The sequence below is a fragment of the Sorex fumeus genome, unplaced genomic scaffold (assembly GCF_029834395.1).
Source record: "Sorex fumeus unplaced genomic scaffold, SorFum_2.1 ptg000008l, whole genome shotgun sequence".
Taxonomy (NCBI): Eukaryota; Metazoa; Chordata; class Mammalia; order Eulipotyphla; family Soricidae; genus Sorex; species Sorex fumeus.
The window spans coordinates 62,065,785-62,088,919 of record NW_026606065.1 but is presented as its reverse complement, the minus strand read 5'-3'; the positions used below and the strand labels follow the sequence as shown (position 1 = coordinate 62,088,919).

At 36.0% G+C, this 23,135-nt stretch overlaps 1 non-coding gene and 1 pseudogene across 1 annotated transcript; both read right to left on the bottom strand.

Annotated features, from left to right (window-relative positions):
* LOC130018083 (uncharacterized) overlaps positions 1 to 23,135 on the bottom strand; it is a 96,428-nt pseudogene that overhangs the window by 54,880 nt on the left and 18,413 nt on the right.
* LOC130019577 (small nucleolar RNA U3) lies at positions 1,039 to 1,255 on the bottom strand. The gene has a single exon (XR_008791871.1). It is a non-coding gene; the product is annotated as a small nucleolar RNA U3 (small nucleolar RNA).

Below are 23,135 nucleotides of genomic sequence, written 5' to 3'. Positions count from 1 at the left end.
AAGAATCTGAATATTTCGGTATCCAATGAACAACATAAATATTTACTAGAAACATAAAATCTGAGCATTAGTGCTGACTTACAGGAGGTAGCAAAACTTTTTAGCAATCTGAGGATATTTTGTGAAGGATATTTCGCTGTGCTGTGAAGTTCATTTCTTTTATGAGTATATATTTGTATATTTTCTTTTGATTTAAAGAGAGACAAACTAGAGGCCAGGGAGATAGATAGAGTTAAAACCACATTATCTGCATATATGAAACTCTGAGTTCATTACTCAGAACTGTATAGATACTCAGTCATGCCATGCACAAAACTAGTGGTTCCTAGAACCATAAGATGTTGCTTGAATAGTAACCGTCACTGTCACTGTTCTCCTGTTGTTCATCAATTTGCTTGAGAGGCCCCGGTAACATTGTGAGACTTGCTGTTACTGTGTTTGGTATATTGAATATGACACAGGTAGCTTGCCAGGCTCTGCTGTGTGGGCAAGATAATCTTGGTAGCTTGCTCAGCTCTCTAAGAGGGGCAGAAGAATCGAACTCGGGTCAGCCATGTTGGCTGCATGCAAAGCAAACACACTACCCACTATGCTATCGCTCCAGTCCTTGAATAGCAACAACAACAACCACAATAATAATAATAATAATAATAATAATAATAGAAACAACAATAAATTAAAATTAAAAATTAAGCACAAGACAATAAATTAAAAACTAAACACATAACTGCTAAATTTTTTGTGGGTTTGTGCTCTAGGAACCAGCTTTGTGCTCTAGAAAGTGTGCACAGTCAGAAATCATAGAAAATTTAAATTCTGTATAAGATTTGCTAACTAAACACAGAATAAATATTTTTGTCATTGTTCTGATATGAATACCATTTATGGAATGGAAATGGAAAAATATCATTCTTTATGAGAGTTCTCCTAAAGTTATTATAAATTGTTTTTCCATTGAATTCACTATGAATTTTTTTACGGTCTGTGCATATTTATATTTATAAATTTTAATCAATGCTATATACTGATTTTTTTTTAGCAACTCAGGCTGCCCTCCTCAGCCTCTCACTCTTCCGAGGGAGGAGAAGAACTTGATCATGAATGGTAAAAGGCAGTTGCAGAAGCAACACTAGAACCTGGCTTCACACTCGGGGAAGGATGCTCTGCCTCCTCTTCAAGGTTCCCGGTGCTCTACACGATCAGAGAAACTTCTCTAGTAACACACTATAGAAATGATCCCTGAAAGTATAGTGTTTGCATACTATTTTTAATTAGAAAGAATACAACAAAGACAAACTCAGAAAAGTTGCCTGAGTTTAAGATGAATAGAATCTACTAGCATTATTGTATTATTATAATACATATGAACTACAACTCTTGTATTTCTTTACCAGAAACAAGTTCAATACACTGTAGTACTCTAGCACTGTAGTCCCATTGTTTATTGATTTGCTCAAGTGGGCACCAGTAATGTCTCCATTATGAGACTTCTTGTTACTATTTTTGCATATCAAATAAACCACAAGGAGCTTGTCAGGCTCTGCCATGCAGGCGTGATACTCTCCATAGCTTGCCGGGTTTTCCAAGAGGGATGGAGGAACCGAACCCAGGTCAGCTGTGTGCAAGGCAAATATCCTACCTGCTGTGCTATCTCTCCAGTTCAACTATTTCAATACTATTATTAAATATTTTCATTAATTTATATATTATTTGTTTTTTATTCATGGTTTGTAAAATATTAATAACAAGTAATAGTGGAAAACAAATTTAAATTGGGATTCAGATTAATTTTTTTAGAGACAATAAACACTTCAGAGAGAGTCTGAAGTGATCCATCAGAGATTAAGGTGCTTGCCTTACTGATGCCTGATCTGAATTAGATTCCTAGTACCCCATATGATCATGTGAGACCCAAGATAAGTGATCCCTCATTGCAGAGCCAGGATTAAGGTCTGAGGACCACCAGATATGGTACACCACCCCCCACCAAAACATTTAGAAATCTAATAGTATAAGTATATTGAATAATTCAAGTTTTCATAAATTACTGAAAGAAAATTTAAATCATTTTTTGTGATCAGCAAATTCTGAAGGAAATTGTAATATTATATGGAGCTAAGTCCACTCTTGGTTGGCAACTACACCACCTCCGCTTTGCTGATGACATTGTTTTAATAACACCAAACATCAGCCAAGCGGCACAAATGCTGGCCGACTTTGACCGTGAGTGTGGAAAGGTAGGACTACAGCTGAATCTTACGAAGACAATGTTTATGAGAAACAGCCTTGTTCCTGACGCCCCATTCGCTCTCAATGGAACGACCATCTCCGAATGCAACAGCTATGTCTACCTAGGTCGAGAGGTCAACATGACAAATGACCTGGCACCCGAGCTGCGCAGGAGGAAGAGAGCGGCTTGGAACGCCTTCAAGAACGTCGAAGAAATAGCTAAGAGGACGAAGAACCTCCGGCTCCGGGCACATCTCTTTGATTCCACTGTTCTTCCTGCATTAACGTATGCCTCAGAGACCTGGGCCCTACGCAAACAAGATGAGAACGCCATTCAGGTCTCCCAAAGAAGAATAGAAAGAGCTATGCTTGGAATATCACGTTTCACTCAAATGAGAGAACGAATCCGGAGTTCTGACATCCGTCGACGATCAAGGATCAGGGACGCTGTCTCATTTGCCAAGGTGTCGAAAATCAGATGGGCTGGTCACATAATGAGATTTAAAGACGACCGTTGGACTAGAGCTGTTACTGATTGGATTCCACGGGATGTCAAGAGACCGTGTGGCCGCCCACCTACCAGATGGTCAGACTTCTTTGTCAAGGTCATGAACGATCGGTTTGAGGCCCTCCATGTTCCCGGAGCGAAGAGATGCCATTGGGCTACACTAGCACGCGACAGGGACAAATGGAGACGTTACTGGCGCCTGCTCGAGCAAATCGACGACTAACGGGAAGTTAAGTGATTAAGTGATTAAGTCCACTCTTACATGGTTTGGACATCATAGAAGAGAATACTCAAGTTGCTGAGTTAAAAATATAGAAACTTATTACATTGCTTAAAATGCTATGAGAAAATCAGAGTCCCTACCTAACAAAAACAGGATAAAGAAGTTGTTGTTTATGCAGACAATGGAATACTATACAGGTATAAGAAAAAGATAAAATCACACAGTTTACTGATGAGTTGAACCTGAAGTTAAAGTTGGTTGAAATTGAAGTGTATCGTTTTTAAGCAAATAAAAGTAAGAGGGAAAATTGCAAATAATAGATGATCTCACTCCTCCTTCAGTATTTACAGTAAAAGAACAAGGGGAAAAGTACTGAAGGATGGCAGACTTCTAAATTTTAGATTAAAAAAAACAGGTTAACACCTAGTGAGGGAAGTAGGGTAGAGAAAGAAGAGGTAGACTAGAAGAAATGAAGGCAATGGTGGAGGATTGTAGTCTCTTCGGTGGGGACGAGGGACAAGGTACAGTAACTGTACATCAAAACCACAAAAGTTAGTACTATTGTAATGACATTATTTAAACAATAACAATAAAAAACAAATCCTGATACTTGATCTTGTTCACACTATACACACAATACTTCAAATTAAGTGGAAAGTTGGCAAAATGGAAGTCATCCTACAAATAACATGTTTTAGTAATATGGTGGACTGGAGCGATAGCACAGCAGTAGGGCATTTGCCTTGCACACAGCCGACCCGGCTGACCTGGGTTTAATTTCTCCGCCCCTCTCCACAATGCTTGTGAAAAGTGACCACGTGGTGTTAGGGATGAAATCAAGGTTTTCCCCCTGTGCTATATCCCGTGCAACAACAATTGTGTGATATTGTAAATAATTTTGCTAACCTGATCTTCTCTTTGTTATCACAGCATGAATTTCAGGGTAACACAGCTGCCTGTACCTGTACAATTTGATGTATAATGATCTCCTACTGCAAAATAATGATCATTAGAATTGACAAGAAAGATAACAAATATCAAATAAAATAGAAAATATGCTCATTCTTAGTACTGTAAGTACAGGAGAAATTGTTTGTATTATTATAATTTCATGAGTTAGAACATTCAGAACTTGGATGCAGCACTTTCAATATTTGGAGAATTCTTTGAGAAAGGATTTTAATTTTGCACTTGAAAGCCAGAATTCAAAATAATATTTTAAAAATGAAGGTGAATAATTAGTACTCCTCCATTAAACCATCATAGATAATCTCTGAAACTAAATTCATTTTTAGAGAGAGAAGTTATTACACCATGATATGCCCATTAGCTGAAACTAACACACACTACCATTCACACTTTTACTGGCATCCAGAAATTCTAAATAGCATAGTTGTGATAGAAAAGAGTCTGGAGTTTAATATAGTACCAGAAGTACTTGCAATAGCAATTAGGCAAGAAAAAGATATTAAGGGCATTCAGGTAGGAAAGGAAAAAATCAAGCTCTCACTATTCGCAGATGATATGATACTATACTTAGAGAACCCTATAACCTCCAACAAGAAACTCCTAGAAACAAGAGACTTGTATAGTAAAGTTTCAGGCTATAAAATCGATACCCAAAGGTCCATGGCTTTCCTATATGGAAACAGTGAGAGAGAAGAAAGTGACATTAAAAAAAAAAATAATCCCATTCACAATTGGGTCCCAGAAAATCAAGTACCTAAAAATCAGCTTAACTAAGGAAGTAAAGGATCTTTACAAAGAAAACTACAAAACGCTACTTCAGGAAATAAAAGAGGACATGAGGAAATGGAAAGATATTCCCTGCTCATGGGTTGGGAGACTTAACATTGCAAAATGGCAATACTACCAAAAGTATTGTATAAATTCAATGCAATCCCTATAAGGATACCCATGACATTCTTCAAAGAAATGGAGCAAACACTCCTGAAATTTATATGGAATAATAAGCCCCCACGAATAGCTAAAGCAATTTTTGGGCAAAAAGAAAATCGGAGGAATAAACCTCCCTAACTTCAAACTCTACTACAAAGCAGTAATAATTAAAACAGCATGGTACTGGAACAAAGGCAGAGCTTCAGACCAATGGAACAGGATTGAATACACTGACATCTCCCCTCAATCATATGATCATCTAATCTTTGATAAAGGTGCAAGAAATGTGAAGTGGAGTAAGGAAAGGCTCTTTAACGAATTGTGCTGGCAAAACTGGACGGATACATGCAAAGAAAATGGACTCTGCCTAACACCATGTACAAAAGTAAGATCAAAATGGATTAAAGACCTCAAGATCAGACCGGAAACCATAAGGTACATTGAAGACAAAGTTGGCAAACCCTCCATGACATTGAAGCTAATGGTATCTTCAAAGATGTCACGCCACTGGCAAGCAAGTGAAAACAGAGATAGATAAATGGAACTATCTTAAACTAAGAAGCTTCTGCACCTCCAAAGAAACAGTGACCAAAATACAAAGATAGTCTACAGAATGGGAAAGGATATTCCCCGAATACACATCTGACAAGGGGTTGATATCAAGGATATATAAAGTACTGGTTGAACTCCACAAGAAGAAAACATCCAACCCCATAAAAAATGGGGTAATGAAATGAACAGAAACTTTCTCAAAGAAGAAATCCGAATGGCAAAAAAGCACATGAGAAAATGTTCCACATCATTAATCATCAGGGAGATGCAGGTCAAAACCACAATGAGATACCATCTCACACCTCAGAGACTGGCCCACATCCAAAAGAACAGAAGCAACCAATGCTGGCACGGATGTGGTGAGAAAGGGACACTCCTTCACTGTTGGTGGGAATGCAGACTGGTTCAGTTTTCCTTTTGGAAAACAGTATGGATGATTCTTAAAAAATTAGAAATTGAGCTCCCATTTGACCCAGCATTACCACTCCTGGGAATATATCCCAGAGAGGCAAAAATGTATAGTCGAAGTGACATCTGTATTAGTTTGTTCATTGCAGCACTCTTTACAATAGCCAGAATCTGGAAAAAACCTGAGTGCCCGAGAACAGATGACTGGTTAAAGAAACTTTGGTACATTTACACAATGGAGTACTATGTAGCTATTAGAAAAGATGAAGTCATGAAATTTACATACAAGTGGTACTACATGGAAAGTATCATGCTAAGCGAAATGAGTCAGAGAGGGATAGACATAAAAAGATTGAATTCATCTGGGGGACATAAAGTAACAAAACAGGAGATTAATACCCAAGAATAGCCGTGATCAATACCAGGAGGATTACTCCATGGCTTAGAGGCCAGCCGGGCATTCCAGGGGAAAGGGCAGCTCAGATAGAGAAGGGAGCACCAAATAAAGGGTGTTTGGAGGATCCTCCCAGGATGGGACATGCATGTTAAAAGTAGACTATGGACCGAACATGATTGCCACTCAATGCCTATTTTGCGGACCACAAAAGGAGAGAGAGAACAAAAGTGAATGCCCTGCCACACAGGCAGGGTGGGATGGGGGGAATGGGGGTGGGAGGGATACTGGGATCCATGGTGGTGGAAAATGGGCACTGGTGGAGGGATGGGTATTTGATCATTGTATAATCGAAACCCAAGCACAAAAATTTGTAAGTCTACAACTGTACCTCATGCTGTTTCACTAATAAAAATTAATTTTAAGAAAAAGGAAAGAAAAGAATCTCGAGTTTAGACTAATGGAAAGTATACTATGAAAAGGTTGCAGTAGGTTACTTGCAAACAAAAATTTGATCAGATTTCTTATGTTTAATATTTCTTCATGTGAAAGAATACATGTCTCCTGTCTTATGCAAATTATTTTCCAGCATCTCTACAAAGCCTTAGACTAGTACTAATAACCTAATATAAGTAGCCAATCTTAAAAGTTTCTTATTTTACAGAATTCTCATAAAGCTAGTATTGTTTCTCTAGCATTGTTTTGCTAATCACATAATTTTATCTGTCTAAAGAAAAAGAAAGGCTGCTAAAACATATCAGACAGTGGCTTCGCTAAACCTTATTCTCCTTCTCTAATTGTGCTTTAATGATAGTTTTCCATTTTGTGGATAACTGTGTTTAAATATTCAGAGAACAGGTTATTAAAATTTTTGCTGAATGACTCATACAAGAACACTAATTAGAACAAGAAAAACAGAGTTGCAATTTTCCAAAATAGTAACTGTGCCAGGTGAACTAAAAAATGCTTCTGTTCACTGAAACTTTTATATAGAAACTGGCAAATAATACATGTAATAATGATGAATGGTTTTGTTCTGGATATTTAAAAATTAATTGCTTGCTACAAGTTCGACTGCTCGTTTTTATTCTAAATTCTGTCACTCACAATTTTACTGATTGACCTTTAATAAGTATTTTGACTGAGTTTTTGTCTTAATTACTTTCTCAAACTATAATCTTGGCATTATAATTTAAAAAATAAACTAATAAATTCACTTATTAGTTGACAAAATGAAAAATATCCTTCATTTAGGAGGGTCTGACATGAATTTTGTTTGTTTTCCATATTTAATATTAATTAGATCCAATAGCACTAACTACTATAAAAACAATGTCATGTCATTAAGGTACTTATACTAAATAGAAAATAACCTCAGGTCATTCGTTCTTTTACTATGTTCCTCTTCTAACTAATTAAAATATGCCAAGAGCTCCAAAGTTCCAAATTAAAGTCTGAATTTTTAATAACAGAACATAGCTGCCTCTAACTTTATTCATTAGTAAGCTAAGTACATAAGAGGGAAAACGTACTTTTTACAGCCCTAAAACAATAAAGACCTGAATGCACTTTTCTTTTGCATCAATAAGAGTGCTTTAAAATTATCATCTAAAATATCTTAAGCCTTCCATAGGGGCTATCTTATTTATCTTATTTTTTATGTTTTTCTTCCTTGTTAAATTACTTAGTATTTTTCTATCATAATGCATGTTGTCAGAATAGATAATCATGTCAAATTACATAATACTCCTAACATAAGCTCATAAGTTTTCTGATAACAATTAAGCAGTCACCTCAACAATCTGTCTTCACTGTTAGCTTTTAGCAGTTTTTATGTTTTAGCAAGTGTGCAGTGCCACTTTGTCTAATAATTGTGCCAGAATATTTCCAAGCAAACAGTTTCAAAGACAATTTCTTTCAACTCAAACATCTTTAGAGAGATGGAAGATTTACTTAAGATCACACTGTCCCTTGTTCAATCTTTGCTAATGCTGCAGCAATTGGAAGTCTTCCTGAAAATAAATAGTCTGTTGTTTTCTATAGCATGCAGAAAGTACCATACCTGAAAGATAGTACTAGTCAACTCAGCACATAAAATTCCTTTTCTGGCACCAAACTAAACTCCAAGGAAATAAAATGATCTTCCCTCTTTACAGTGTCTTGCACATATAGATGCTCATTATGTATTTGGAGTTGGCGAAACTTTTATTCCCTCTTCTCTGTGCAGCAGCAATACCCTTGCCTCTAAGTAGTTCAATTCAATTTTTCACTATAATTCTTCGGACTATTAAAAGGACCACCTGCCAAGTAACAATGTATCTGTAGAATTACAATAAATTAAGCATCACTCTTCCAAGTATTGCAAATACTGAACTATTATGAACTGAATTTATTCTTTGTGTTATCTATGGAAGTTAAATTTATCTTAGTTTTTTCTGGAGTGTGTCAAGATTGTACTTTTCACTTGCATAAATATTATTTAGGAGTAGTTCAGAATTAAATATTACACAAATAGAGATAAGGAAATAAAAGGAAATCAAGTATAATAGAAAAACTCTAGTTTAAGGATACACATTGATTACTCTAGTTAATATAAAATGTAAATTGAATGTGTAGAAATGAAGAAATGCAGTTTTCAAGATTAATTTAAACTACTCAACAGCTTATGTTCTACTTATCATGTTCCTTAAGTGAAGAAAAAATGAGGACAAATGAAAAAGAAAACAAAAAATATCCTGCATGTTTGAATCAAGGAAATAAAACAAAATGGTTTTTAGGAATCAAAACAAGTTGTCTACTTCTAGCTTCAAATTTACTTTTGTTTTTGTTAATTATTCCTGTAATCCCTCTCTTTTATTGTTATGAAATGCAATGTATAAAATATGTCATAGTTCTTTTCTAACGCTGAGGAAAGAAGAGAAATGTCAAAAATTCACTGATTTCTCTTATCATCCCTTAGTATGCTATACACACCAATTCACCCAAAAGGGTGTATATACACCCCTCGCCATAAATGGACATACTCTGATTTTTACATCGGTGATAACTACTACTATCACAGCATAAACTTACTAATTAAATTCCATAAACTGGAAAAAAATACTATATCATAAAGAAACTGTTAACTTTTAAGAAATATTGCGCGAGCCTGGCAGCCTTGACACCTGACTTCCTCCCTATCAACTGCTCCATATCTTATGACCCTCTGCTTTAGATCCCACCATTCCTTCAGAGAATAATCTCCCTGCTGACATCACTGAGGCTTTTTTTTGAAATGATACAGGGTTCCCTTCTTTTCAGCAAGATCACAGCAGCCTCCAAGACTGACTTCCACCATATAAATGGACCAGAACCACATTTCCTAAAATGACAGCTCTATTCATCAAGTTTCACATTGCTCATGGTTATATGTTGATATTTCCTGATACTAGTTGAAGACTAGCAGGGAAAAAAAAAGAAATCTGAAAACTAATTACTTAGTCTTATTGGGGACTAACTGTTAAGGATTACTCTCAATACCGCAAGAACAAAGCAAACCCAATGAGGAAGAACCAGAAAAACCCACCATTTTCAATGAGTGAAAACCATAACATGAAAGACTCAAGCAGCACCAAACAGCTCTGTAAATTCTCAGAGAATGACTTCTGTGACACCAAGGTGAGGATGTTTAATGAGCTCAAAGAAACTATGGCAGAGGTAGCCAACAAAGCACAAGAAAGAAAGTAGGAATCAAAATGAGAAAAATACAGTAAAAATGACAGAAATGAATATTATGGTTAGTGAAACAAACAAACAAAAAACTCAATAGAGTATCTAGGCAACAGAATAACTGCAGCTAAGAATAAACATCGAGGTACTCCATGATGATATTGTAGGGTGACCACGACTGAAAAGTATTTTAACTTGTATTCAACTAATTGCCCTATTTAATCTGAATCCTAACAAATATATTTGTATGCCCTGTTCTATCAAATATTCCCACATATTCAACATTTTTGGGAAAAACAATGATATAAATTTGGCCATTATTCTACTTTCAGTGTTAGACAAAGAAATATTTGGATGTTTCTAAAGAGTTTTGAAACAAATCTAGCTGCTTTCCATAATAAATAGATTGTTTATAACACACCATTTGCCATTCTGTTTTGTTCTTTATGTTTATTATAGAATTAACAACAAAAAACAAAATTTATAAACATAAAGCGGTCATAATAACTTAAATATATTTAGGTAATAAACAGTTAACTTTCTATGTTTAGAAAAATACCCATTAAGGTATCAGCAAAAATAGCATATTTGCAGTTCCAAGTTTTGTTCTTTTATAATGAAATTGAAATACTAGTAGAATTTATCATCAAATTTGTCTGAGGTATGGGGAATTTAAAAGGTTATACCAAGAAAGCTATATGCTGAATCAAGAGAAACCTGGACAACTTAATAATAGTATAAAAGCTTTGAGATGTTTTTATTTGCCCTATTCCCATTGCTTTCAACTGTGCAGTGACGGTCTTCAGAGTTCCCAGTGTAGAACTTCGGTTCATGAATTTGCACAGAGCTCAGGAGACCATACACCTCCAAATTGGGAGAGTATGGTCACCTGACTCTGGGAATCACCACAGGGTCTTGGTTGCTAACTCAAATTGTTTATCTTAAAGCCCAGGTTATAATGGATTTAGTGCCATAGAACTTTTCAAAATAAATAAATAAATAAAAAGTTACATGGGTAAAGTTTGTGTGAGAAAGAGAAAGAGAGAGACATTACAGGCTAGTAAAAGCCGATCATTAATAAATGAATAAAATACAATAATTAAGTTCACTTTCTGAAAATTTCAGCCCCTTAAAATTTTTAACCAATAATAAGAATTGGTCATCCAGTTCGCTGATTTTGTGCAGTTTTTCACAGCAGATGAGTGCCACGGCTCTCTCAACCCGTCGGACACAATCTATGGGCAGGCCAACAATGGACTCTCGAAAAGGCGAGTTAACTGGCAGGTAAAGAGTTGAATAAAATGTACCATTGGGCAAATTCTGGGTTCTACATTTTGGAGCTAGATGAGTAAACGGGTCGCTGGGTAACCTCGCACAGTATCTATTGATGTGTCCGATGGCCATGTTGATGGTGACCTGGGGTCCGTCTGGCCTCAGCAAGTACGGTGGAAATGTGTCCTCATCGTCCACCACGGGCTCAATATCAGCCTCACTACTCTCCACTGACTTGGAACATTTGGCTGGAACATTTAGTTATACATGGACATGCATAATTTTTGTGTTATTTGAATTATTTGTTTGGTATATTTTTGTTTTTTATATTGTTTGAATTGTCATTTGAGGGCTGGAGCGATAGCACTGCGGGTAGGGCTTTTGCCTTGCACGCAGCCAACATGGTCAACCTGAGTTCGATTCCTCCGCCCCTCTCTGAGAGCCCGGCAAGCTACCGAGAGTATCTCGCCCACACGGCAGAGCCTGGCAAGCTCCCCGTGATGTATTCGATATGCCAAATACAGTCACAACAAAGTCTCCAATGGAGACGTTACTGGGCCCGCTCGAGCAAATCGATGAACAACGGGAGGACAGTGACAGTGACAGCTATATATAGTGATACTCACATGGGAATCATCTAGTTAGAGATTTAACCCAGTTCCTTGAACATTCAAGGAATGAGCTCTTTCAGTTGAGATACATCCCTTTTTCTAGTTTTACTAAGATTTGATCCAGAAACCAGAAAACCTCAGGTTAGAACGTTACTGGGCCCGCTCAAGCAAATCGATGAACAACAGGACAGGACAGTGACAGTGACAGTGAATAAGAATTGAAATATATCCCTTCCCATGCACATAAAATCCATTATATAAACCTTTAATTTGTGTGTATGCGTGCTTTTTCTAAATATGAAATAATATGAGGGGATTCAAATAACAAGCAAACAAACACTGTCCTCGTGTTGTTCATCGCTTTGCTCGAGCGGGCTCAGTAATGTCTCCATTTTGAGACTTGTTGTTACTGTGTTTGGCATATTGAATAAGTCAATGGGTAGCTTGCCAGGCTTTGCCATGTGGGGAAGATACTCTTGGTAGCTTGCCGGGCTCTCCGAGAGGGTGGAGGAATCAAACCCGGCTCGGCTGGGCTGGCTGCGCACAAGGTAAACACCCTACCACTGTGCCATCGCTCCAGCCCTCAAATAACAATTCAAACAATATAAAAAACAAAAATATAACAAACAACTAATTCAAATAACACAAAAATTATACATGCCCATGTATAATTAAAAAGAATTATAAACTAACGAGTTTATAAAGTATGAGAAATACCTTCAAAATTGCATAGCCCTTTATATGTTGAAATAAATAGTTATTAATAATTATTACACATTCAAGATAAAAGTTTAAAGCACAAATATTGATAATCTCTTTTTGCAGAGCTTCATGTAGTTTTGAACAAGCTACCTCATTTGAACAAATGGCAGATGCTATATCTGATAGCTGAGCAATTTAACAACCTGCTGTGTCACAGATGCACAAATCCTAATACATGCAGAATATAATCTTGCCAAACACAGTGACTCAATGTTAATTACTTTTTCCCTCTGTAAGTTATATTTACAATTTTTTCGCCAGTTCTTAAATGACCGAAGGTTTACCCAAAGGATATTATGTCAATTTATTTTTATCTATGTGTGATACCAGTTCTAAAATCCCTTTTAAGAAGAATGTGTCATTTCAATATTTTTCCAAATTAATATTTTATGTAAAATCAGTATTTTCTGGAAATGTATAATGTTGGCAATATAAGTGGAATATTGTTAAAGTTTCTAAAAATGATATAGATGTTGTGTGGCTATCTCTCTACTATAATTTATAGTGATCATACATTACTGATGAAATAGCTTTTAAAAATAGTGACAGTCTTTTTCAACCACTTTTAACTCACAAATTATTTTAGTACTCATATGCTTTAAGCATAAAAGTGACATCCTGTAAGACTTGCTGAAAGATAAACATGAGGTCACTATTATATAAACAATATGTTTTAAGAAAACTAGCTATAAATTAATCAAAAGATTGTCTTAAGTGGCTAAAGAAAGATGTATTCCTGTTTTATCTAAATAGTGTACTTAGAAAAAATATTTTCTTTATAAATGAAATCGATTTTCGGGAATTGTGTACAATTCTCTAAATATTGGATAATGCACTGGGCTAATTACCACATTTGAATTAATATGAGTTTCTTGTTTTGGCTAAAATTTAGTAAAAACTTACTCTGTGATTATTTCAGAGGTCAGTAAGAAGGTCATTTTTTGAGGAAACATGTTATGTCTTCATCAAGTTTTCCTAGGAAACTCTCTCAATTCTTTCATATTCAGATCATTCTTTAAAACATCATTATCCTTACCACTATTTTTCTTCAGTTTCAAAAAGTCTAAATCTGCTACCCTCTTATTTGTCAAAGATAATTTTTTCCTGTAATTCAAGAAATTCTAACTTTTCTCCATTGGGTTTATGATATGCCTTTTTTCCCAAGATTGTCATTGCCCTTTGCATTGTGCCTCATGGTTTTATCCTATACAAACAATATCCTAAAACAAAAAGAGAATGAAGAATGATTCTAACCAGCATTGTGGAAAACAAATACATTTTGATCATTTTTTTCTCTGAACCAAAAAGAAATTTGAGATTGGAATAGCTAAAATCTGTGGAATTAATGAATAGGACAGTAATGATTTGTTTTTATATATAGGAATTTGTGAACAAAAATTTTCTGTTCAAGATTATGCTATTACTATTATTATTTTTTGCCTTTCCAAAATCACCAATTACATTTAAAGGAGTCATCAATGTCTTATAATGACTAGTAAATAAGGAATTTCTTCTTATAGTGGAAAATCTAATCATTGAAATACAAACAAATTATTTTATGTACACTCATTTTCATTTCTTGGAAGGCAATTATTTTTTCTTTTGATCTTTTTGTGGTTTGGGCCACACAGCTCTGCTCCTGGCATCATCTGTCTAAGATCACAGGTATCACTCCTGGAGGTTCTCACGGGCCCATATGTGATGTCAGAGATCAAATCTGGGTCAGCTCTGTGCAACGCAAGAACCTTACCACTGCGTAATCCCTCCAGCCCTCCATTGTATATTTGAATATATGAAACTTCTTAGTCTTCTTACTACCTTATCAAATTAATTCATTTTATTATTAATCTTTCTCATTTGACAATATGTTCTCATATTTTTCCCTGTTTTTGAAAACATTTTATTTAAAGCACATTTTTCTGTAGATTACATTTAAGGATTCTGTAATGATGTTATGTGTCAAATTTGCAATTTTTGTCTGCTTTTTCTTTTTGTTTTTCAGACCCTGCCTGACAGTTCTCAGGGTTTTTGAGGAAACATGTTTTGTCTTCATCATATGACTAGAGATGTCTCCTGGAAGTGCTTAAGGGACTGCGTACAGGAGTTGCAATTTTGCAAGACAAAAAGCCTTAACACTATATTCATACTATCTCTCAAGCCCCCAATTTCCATTTTATGAAATAACATACTTGTTATATGTGCATATGTTTGGGTACAGTTTGATATTTTTGTTTGTTTGGGTGCCACACCTCATGATACCCAGGACTTACTCCTGTTTTTCTGCTCAGGGTTCACCTAGGGGAACATATACAATACTAGGGGACCATATATGGTACTGAGGATTCAATACAGGTCAGTTGTGTGCAAGGAAAATGCCCCATCTTCTGCACTGTCACTCCGCCCACATAGTTGGATATTTTTAATAACTTTTTAAAGCTAAAGTTCTCTTCTTCATTGCATCATTTCTCATGACAACTTTATTCCCTATTTTTGTAGTGTCTAGATTCAATTTGTTTGTAGATATCCACCTTAAAATGAGGTATCCAGAACTATAAAGTCGGCTAAGAGACATTCCTCAAGGGTAAAAAAGACTTGGACTATTTTTGTTATGTCTTCTCAAAGTATAAAGCATTCTTATTTTCTAAAGCTTTTGCTTGTGCTGAAACTGACAAGAGGTGATCTATTACAACTCTTTTGTAAGGTGACTTATTTTTTATGTCTTTCTCTTCATGCCCTACTTGGGGAAAGAAAAGTGACTTTTTTGAATGAATGCATCTTATCTCAGCTGCCACTTTGTGTGTATTTATACTGGATCTGTGTCTGCAAATACCAAGATGTCAATTACTTATACACATTTAAAAATTCTCCTAACATCTCATAATAAAAATGTTGATGCTCTTGAAATAGTTAATATATGAAATTATTCTAGCCTATAATATATTGTATTCAATAAATTATTATCTTTTATTCCCCAAATTTCTTTGTAACTTTCTCAAATTTCTGATAGACTAATTTAAATATAAGATTTGTTTGCTACAAAAATAATACATTCTTTTAATTTGAAACTCATATTTTTCTGTTGCTTTTGGTATGAAAGTTTATATAGATGACACATCCCCTCCAAGTAAGATACAGGAACATAAGATTATAATAACTGCAAAAATCTTCTTATCATAGCTATCGATATGTTAATAAAAACAATAAGAATAAAGTAGCTAAATTCATAAAAATATGAAGAGAAAACAACTTGAATATAATTTTTAAGTTTAATAAATGTTATAAAATATTAATATAACCTAATGAGAGACCAACATTTCATACACTCATTAACGATCATCTACCGAAAAGATGAAATATCAACAATCTATTCTAAATAATCAGCTATTTATGAGAGGAAGGAAATATATTCTAAAAAATATAATATTTATAAACATATTTTTTATTTTTCTGGTTTACTTGGAAACTCCATGATTCACTGAGCATTGCCAGAAGCTACTAATTCACTCAAAATCTGCTCATAGATAGTTGTGGCCTGAAAACTGCCCCCTCCCACAGATACATTAAAACAAAACATGCAATAGATATATATAGAGAGAGAGATAGATATAGATATAGATATTGATAGTATTATTTAGAACTGAGGATGAATTAAAAATATACTTAATTGAACTAATGTAAAAATTTGCCACTCACATTTTTATATATTATGCCATACGTAGCTGTGCTCAGTGTTTATCCCTGACTCTGTGTATTCCTGGCAGTACCCAGAAAACATATATGGTTCTGGGGATTGAACATGCACTGGCTGGGTACAAGGCCCCTCAAAAATTTTGAGAAATATTTATGCTGTACTAAAGAACAAGTTGTGAGAAGGAGTACATTAAAGGATACTGGTTAGACTATATATGAGAATAAAAGTCTCACCCACAGCATTCAGCAGAGTTTTCTGAGCACTAAATTTAACCTTTGAAACAATTGGCCAAACAAAATCAGATCTGATAACAACCTACCAATTGCCCTTTTATTTGCCTTTACTTTAACACAGTACAAAGCAGATAAAGTCAAACATATTTCCCAAACTAACACATAAAGTGCCTGGTTTCTTTGTCTTAATTTAGCACCTTCATGTCAATACCCTCCAACCAAAGCACGCTTAATGACACTCATTTGTAACAAGGTTGTTCACATTCCTAAAGTTGAGTCTCTGCCAAATTAAAAGATGTAGCTGACTCACTTGTTACAACAATATTTGAGAAGGTAATATCTACTTATTCTCCATAATGTGATTCTAGTTAATTTTTGAAAAGAGATGGGAATTTCAACAATTCCAATCATTATATTCACCACTGGGGTTTATTATAAGACAAGCAAAGTACATGATGGTAATAATAGTAATAATAGATTTTTGGGTGGGGTGCACACTGAGTGGTGATCAGTGCTTACTCCTGTCTTTGCACAGGGCGGGCGGGGGATCACTCTTTTAGTACTCCTGGGACCTTCTATGCTGCTGAGAAGCAAAACCGAATAAGGTGCTTTTGAGAGAAATACTTCAATCATTTTACTTGCACTCTGGCCCTATAAAAATGGCTTGAAATGTCAAATTGCCTATCATGATTTGATGTACTTTTATTACAGTGGTAAAAGAACCAGACATATGGTAAAAATACCATACCGTTCATTAAATCATGTCTCTATGTGTCTACTAAAATTATGTTATGAATCAATATGCTTGGTGCTGAAGCTATAGCACAGCAAGTAGGGCATTTGCCTTCCATGCAGCTGACCCAGGTTCGATTCCCATCATCCCATATGGTTCGCTGAGCACCATCAGGAGTAATTTCTGAGTGCATAATCCAGGAGTAACACCTGTGCATTGCCGGCTTTGACCCAAAAAGGAAAAAAAAAAAGGATCAATATGCTCAACAGAAGATTTGAGGTTGAAAAGAGAGAAATAAAACAAACTTTATGCTGCTGCTCCACCAGCTTAGGTGAGATCCCTCTGGCTATCATATCTGATGTCACTGAACCCATTCCAAAATGGAAGAAAAGCTCCAGTGGAGGAAGAGCCCCTCCTTCCGAGTGAACATTCACAGCCTCCACACACTACTATGACTTATGTCATATTAAGGCACCATGCCACGGATCCTGAAGCACACAAGTGGCCCCTTAATAGATCTAGTCAAGAAATGAAATGTTCTCATAATTATTTTTACCTGTCATTCTGTGAAGACAAGGAGGGAAGGCAGAGAGCAACCACTGGCAAATCCCTCATCACCTTCCTAGAGGGTTATATAGAAAAACAAACCCTCAGACCAACAGGAACAATAGAACAATAGTGGGGAAAATGTGTAGAAAACCCAAAATCACTGAAAACAATACCACTGAAGACATAAACACCAGTAAATCTTAAACAGTGTTTTTAATGATACTATGATGAGGAAGGACTGGAGTGATAGCACAGTGGGTTGCGCATTTTGCCTTGTATGTGGCAGACCTGGTTTTGATTCCTTGGTGTCTCTCAGAGAGCCCAGCAAACTACCGAGAGTATAACGTCTGCATGGCAGAGCCTGGCAAGCTACTGTGGCACATCCAATATGCCAAAAACAGTTACAACAAGTCTCACAATGGAGACATTACTAGTGACTGCCTGAGCAAATTGATGAACAATAGAAGAACAGTGCTACAGTGTTATGATGAGGAAGTTCAATTATTTCAAAGAAGTGATAGCACAGGAAATAAGCAAAGCATAAGAAAATATGAAATGAAATCAAAACAAAAAAGTCATTGCATTCAGAAATAACAGAAATGAAGAACATGATAGGTAATATAAAATAAAGTCAACAGAAGCTGTGGATAGCAGAATAACCGAAGCTGAGCAAAATATTAAAGAGCTCTAAGATGAGAAGGAGGAAACCCTTAGGAAACAGTATAAAGTGAAAAAGAAACAAAAGCATACAAGAGAACTATGGAATTAGTTAATGGCAAACACTATAAGAATCATTACAGTCCCTGAAGAACAGGAATGTAAATGTGAAGTTAAAGAAACCTTTGAGACGAAATTCCCATAGAAAAGTTGAAGATTCTGCGGCACCAATATCCAAGTGAAATAAGGGTTTTAGTGAAAATAGATGCAATTATGGGAACTGCAAGAGACATTATACTCAAAATGACAAAATCTACATATTAAGACAAAATATTCAAAAGAGCAAGATCAATAAAAAAATTTACCTAAAAAGGAAAGCCCATAAGATGTACAACAGCTCTATCAAAAGAGATTCTAGAAGCCAGAAGAATATGGAAAGATTTAGTACAGAAACTCAATGGAATGAACATCTTACCAAGATTACTATATTCAACTATCTTATCATTTAAATTTGAAGGAGGTTCAAATTTAAATGCTGGTCTGCATCCCCTCTCAGGTCAGTTAAACTGCCAATACTCAAACCTGGGTATTGGCTTTCTTCGTGCAAGTGTCCTGGGCATCCTCTAGAACTCTGGGTCACCCACCAGTCCTGAGCCTCTTCCTGTTTGTCCCCAATGCTGCATCAGTCTTCTTCCTCTTCCAGCTGGTATCCCCCACTAGGTACCTGTGGGGACATGGCCACTTCAGAAGTGGGCGGGGCTTTGGTAGGAGTGAGCATGGCCTAAGTTTAGGTAGGCAATCGCTCACTCATCCACAGGTAGTTTAGTCATACCAAGAAATCTAGTGTATTATTTCAGTCCCCATACCTCCACACCAACATGAAGAAACAATGCAAATTCCACCACGTGAGGAGGACATTTTAAAGAGTCCAGAAGCCTCAGTAGGTGCTACTAACCTAAAAGACCTCTCTGAGAAAGAATTCATATATGAAGTAAAGCAATTGTTCAATGAACTCAATGAAACAGTCAGACAGATATCCAGCAACATGGCAGAAACAATGGAGAAATTATGGGAGGAAATGAGAGCAGAAATTGGAAAGCTAAACACAGATATGTCACAAATAAAAGATTTCATAGATAAAATAAAAAAAACTCAGTCTGTGCCCTCAACAGTATAATGCCCACAGAAGTAGACAGAATCAGTGAACTGGAAGATCAGCTGCACAAAGCTAACAGGTAACAACAAACAATGGCAGGAGACCTCAAAATAGCTCGAGAGTGAATCAGAGCCTAGGAGATGATTCCTAGAGGAACAGCATTAGAATCATTGGACTACCAGAACGTCAGGGAAACAATCCTAATGAAAAAGCCACGATTAAACAAATCATTGCTGAAAAATTTCCAGAGGTGGACAGTGCATCCATTCAGATTCAAGGGGCTCGAAGGGTGCGAGCTCAAAGAGACCATAACAAAAACACTCCAAGACATATCATGGTTAGAATGATGGATAACAATATTTTCTACAGTCAACAGTCTAAATTCACCAATTAAGAGACACAGAGTGGCAAAATGAATTCAGAGACAGAATGCAACATTCTGCTGCCTACAAGAAACTCATCTGAACAGTCAGAAAAACACAGACTCAATGTTAAATGATGAAAAACAATCCTGCAAGTAAACAGCTCCTTCAAATAAGCTGGGGTTGCCATACTAGTATCCAACAACATCAATTTCAGGTTGAAAAAGATTAGAAGGAACAGCGCAGGGCATTTTCTATTCATCAAGGGATATGCACAACAGAAAGAAATCACACACTTAAATGTATATGCACCTAATGAGGAAACAGCTAAATATTTAAGACAACTGCTAACAGATTTTAAGGAGAACGTTGCTAGGAACACAATAGTAGCCGAAGACTTCAACATCGCCTTATCAACTTTGGATAGATCAACAACAACAAAACTCAGCAAGGAAACATTGGCTTTGAAGGAAAAACAAGAGCGAGGGTGTATAGACCTATACAGGGCTTTACACCTCAAAAAGAAAGAATGCACATTCTTCTCTAGTGAACACGGAACATTATTCAAAATAGACCATGTGCTAGGCCACAACTCATACCTCAATAGAATCAGGAAGATAGAAATAGTATCAACAATCTTTACAGACCATGATACACTGAAAATAGAAGTGAATCACACACAGACATGGAGAACCAAATAAAACACCAGGAAATTAAACAATTCAATATTGAACGATGAATGGGTCAGGAAGGAAGTCAAGGACAAAATCAAAAGATACCTTGAAACAAATGAGAATGAAGACGCAAGCTACAAGAAACTTGGGATGCAGCTAAAGCTATGTTAATGGGAGGATTTATTGTTCTGCAAGCATTTCTTACGAAGGAAGAAAGGGCCCACATAAACAACTTGACCTCACAGCTCAAGATCTTAGAAAAGGACCAACAAAAGGAGCCCAAACAAGGCAGAAGGAAAGAGATCATAAACCATAGAGCAGAAATCAAGGACATGGAAAACAAAACAAAACAAAAATTTGAGAGATCAATGAAACCAAGAGCTGGTTCTTTGAGAAAATAGACAAGATATATAAACCACTCGCAAGACTCACAAAGAAAGAGAGAGAGAGAACCCTAAAAAATAAAATCAGAAATGAGAAGGGGGATATCACAACCGAAAACAAAGAAATTCAGAAGATCATCAGAGACTACTTTGAAAGTCTGTGTGCCACAAAACAAGAGAACCTAGAAGAAATGGATGAATTCCTGGATTCCTATAATCTCCTAAAGTTGAACCAAGAATATCTGGAATACCTGAATAGACCTATTAATATTAAGAAAATTGAAACTGTAATCAAAAATCTTCCCAAAAACAAAAGCCCAGGTCTATATGGACTCACTAGCGAATTTTTAAAACATTTAAATGGGACCTATTGCCAATTCTTCTCAAGCTTTTCCAGGAAATTGAAGAAACAGAAACTCTCCCAAACAGTTTCTATGAAGCGCATATCTCTCTAATACCAAAAGGAAACAAAAACACATGAAAATAAATCTACTGACTGATGTCCCTGATGAACACAAATAAAAAGAATCTCAACAAAATACTAGCAAATAGAATTCAATACCTCATCAAAAAGATCATACACCATGACCAAATGGCATTCATCCCGGGGGTGCAAAGTTGCTTTATCATTTGTAAATCAATCAACATAATCCATAATATCAACAAAATAAAAGATAAAAACCATATGATCATACGGATAGAAAGCATTTGACAAGATCATGATGAAAACCCTCATCAAAATGGGTATAGAGGGAACTTTCCTCAATATAGTTAAAGCCATCTACCACAAACCTTCAGCAAGCATCATCCTCAAGGGGGAAAAACTGAGAGGCTTCCCTATAAGACCATGGACGAGACAAGAATGACCACTCTCTCAACTGCTGTTCAATATAGTACTTGAAGTACTTGCAATAGCGGTTAGGCAAGAAAAAAGATATTAAGGGCATTCATGTATTAAAGGAAGAAATCAAGCTCTCACTATTCGCAGATGATGTGATACTATACTTAGAGTACAATAAAACCTCTACCAAGAAACTCCTAGAAACAATAGAATCGTGTAGTAAAGTTGTAGGCTGTAAAATCAATACCCAAAAGTCCATGGCTTTCCTATAAGCAAATAGTGAGAGAGAAGAAAGTGACATGAAAAAAAAATCCCGTTCACTATTTTGCCCCATAAAATCAAGTACCTACCAATCAGCTTAACTAAAAAAGTAAAGGACCTGTACAAAAAAAGCTACAAAATGCTACTTCAGGAAATAATAGAAGACACGAAAAAAATGGAAATATATTCCACCTCATGGATCGGGAGAATTAATGTTGTCAAAATCGCAATACTTCACAAAGTATTGTACAAATTCAATGTGATCCCTATAACGGTACCCATGACATTCTTCAATGAAATGGAGCAAAATTCATATGGAACAAAAAGCCTCCACAAACAGCTAAAGCAATTATTGGGGAAAATATAGGAGGGATCAACCTCCCTAACTTCAAACTCTACAACAAAGCAGTGATAATTAGAGCAGCATGGTACTGGAACTAAGGCAGAGCTACAGACGAATGTAACAGGGTTGAATATACTGACATCTCCGCACAAGCATATGATCATCTAATCTTTGATAAGTCAGCAAGAAATGTGAAGTGGAGCAAGGAAAGCCTCTTTTCATATTGTGCTGGAAAAACTGGACAGCTATGTGCAAAAAACTGGGCTCAGATCTCTGCCTAACACCACATACAAAAGTAAGATCAAAATGGGTTAGAGACATCAACATCAGACCAGAATCCATAAGGTACATTGAAAACAAAGTTGGCAAAACCCTCCATGACATTGAAGCTAATGGTATCTTCAAAGATGTCACAGCACTGACCGAGCAAGTGAAAACATAGATAGACAAATGGGACTATCTTAAACTAAGAAGCTGCTGCACCTCCAAAGAAACAGTGACCAAAATACAAAGGCAATCTACCCAATGGGAAAGGATATTCACCCAATACCCGTCCGACAAGTGGTTGATATCAAGGATATAAAAAGTACTGGTAGAATGCCACAAGAAGAAAACATTCAACCCTATCAAAAAATGGGGCAACAAAATGAACAGACACTTTCTCAAAGAAGAAACCCAAATGGAAA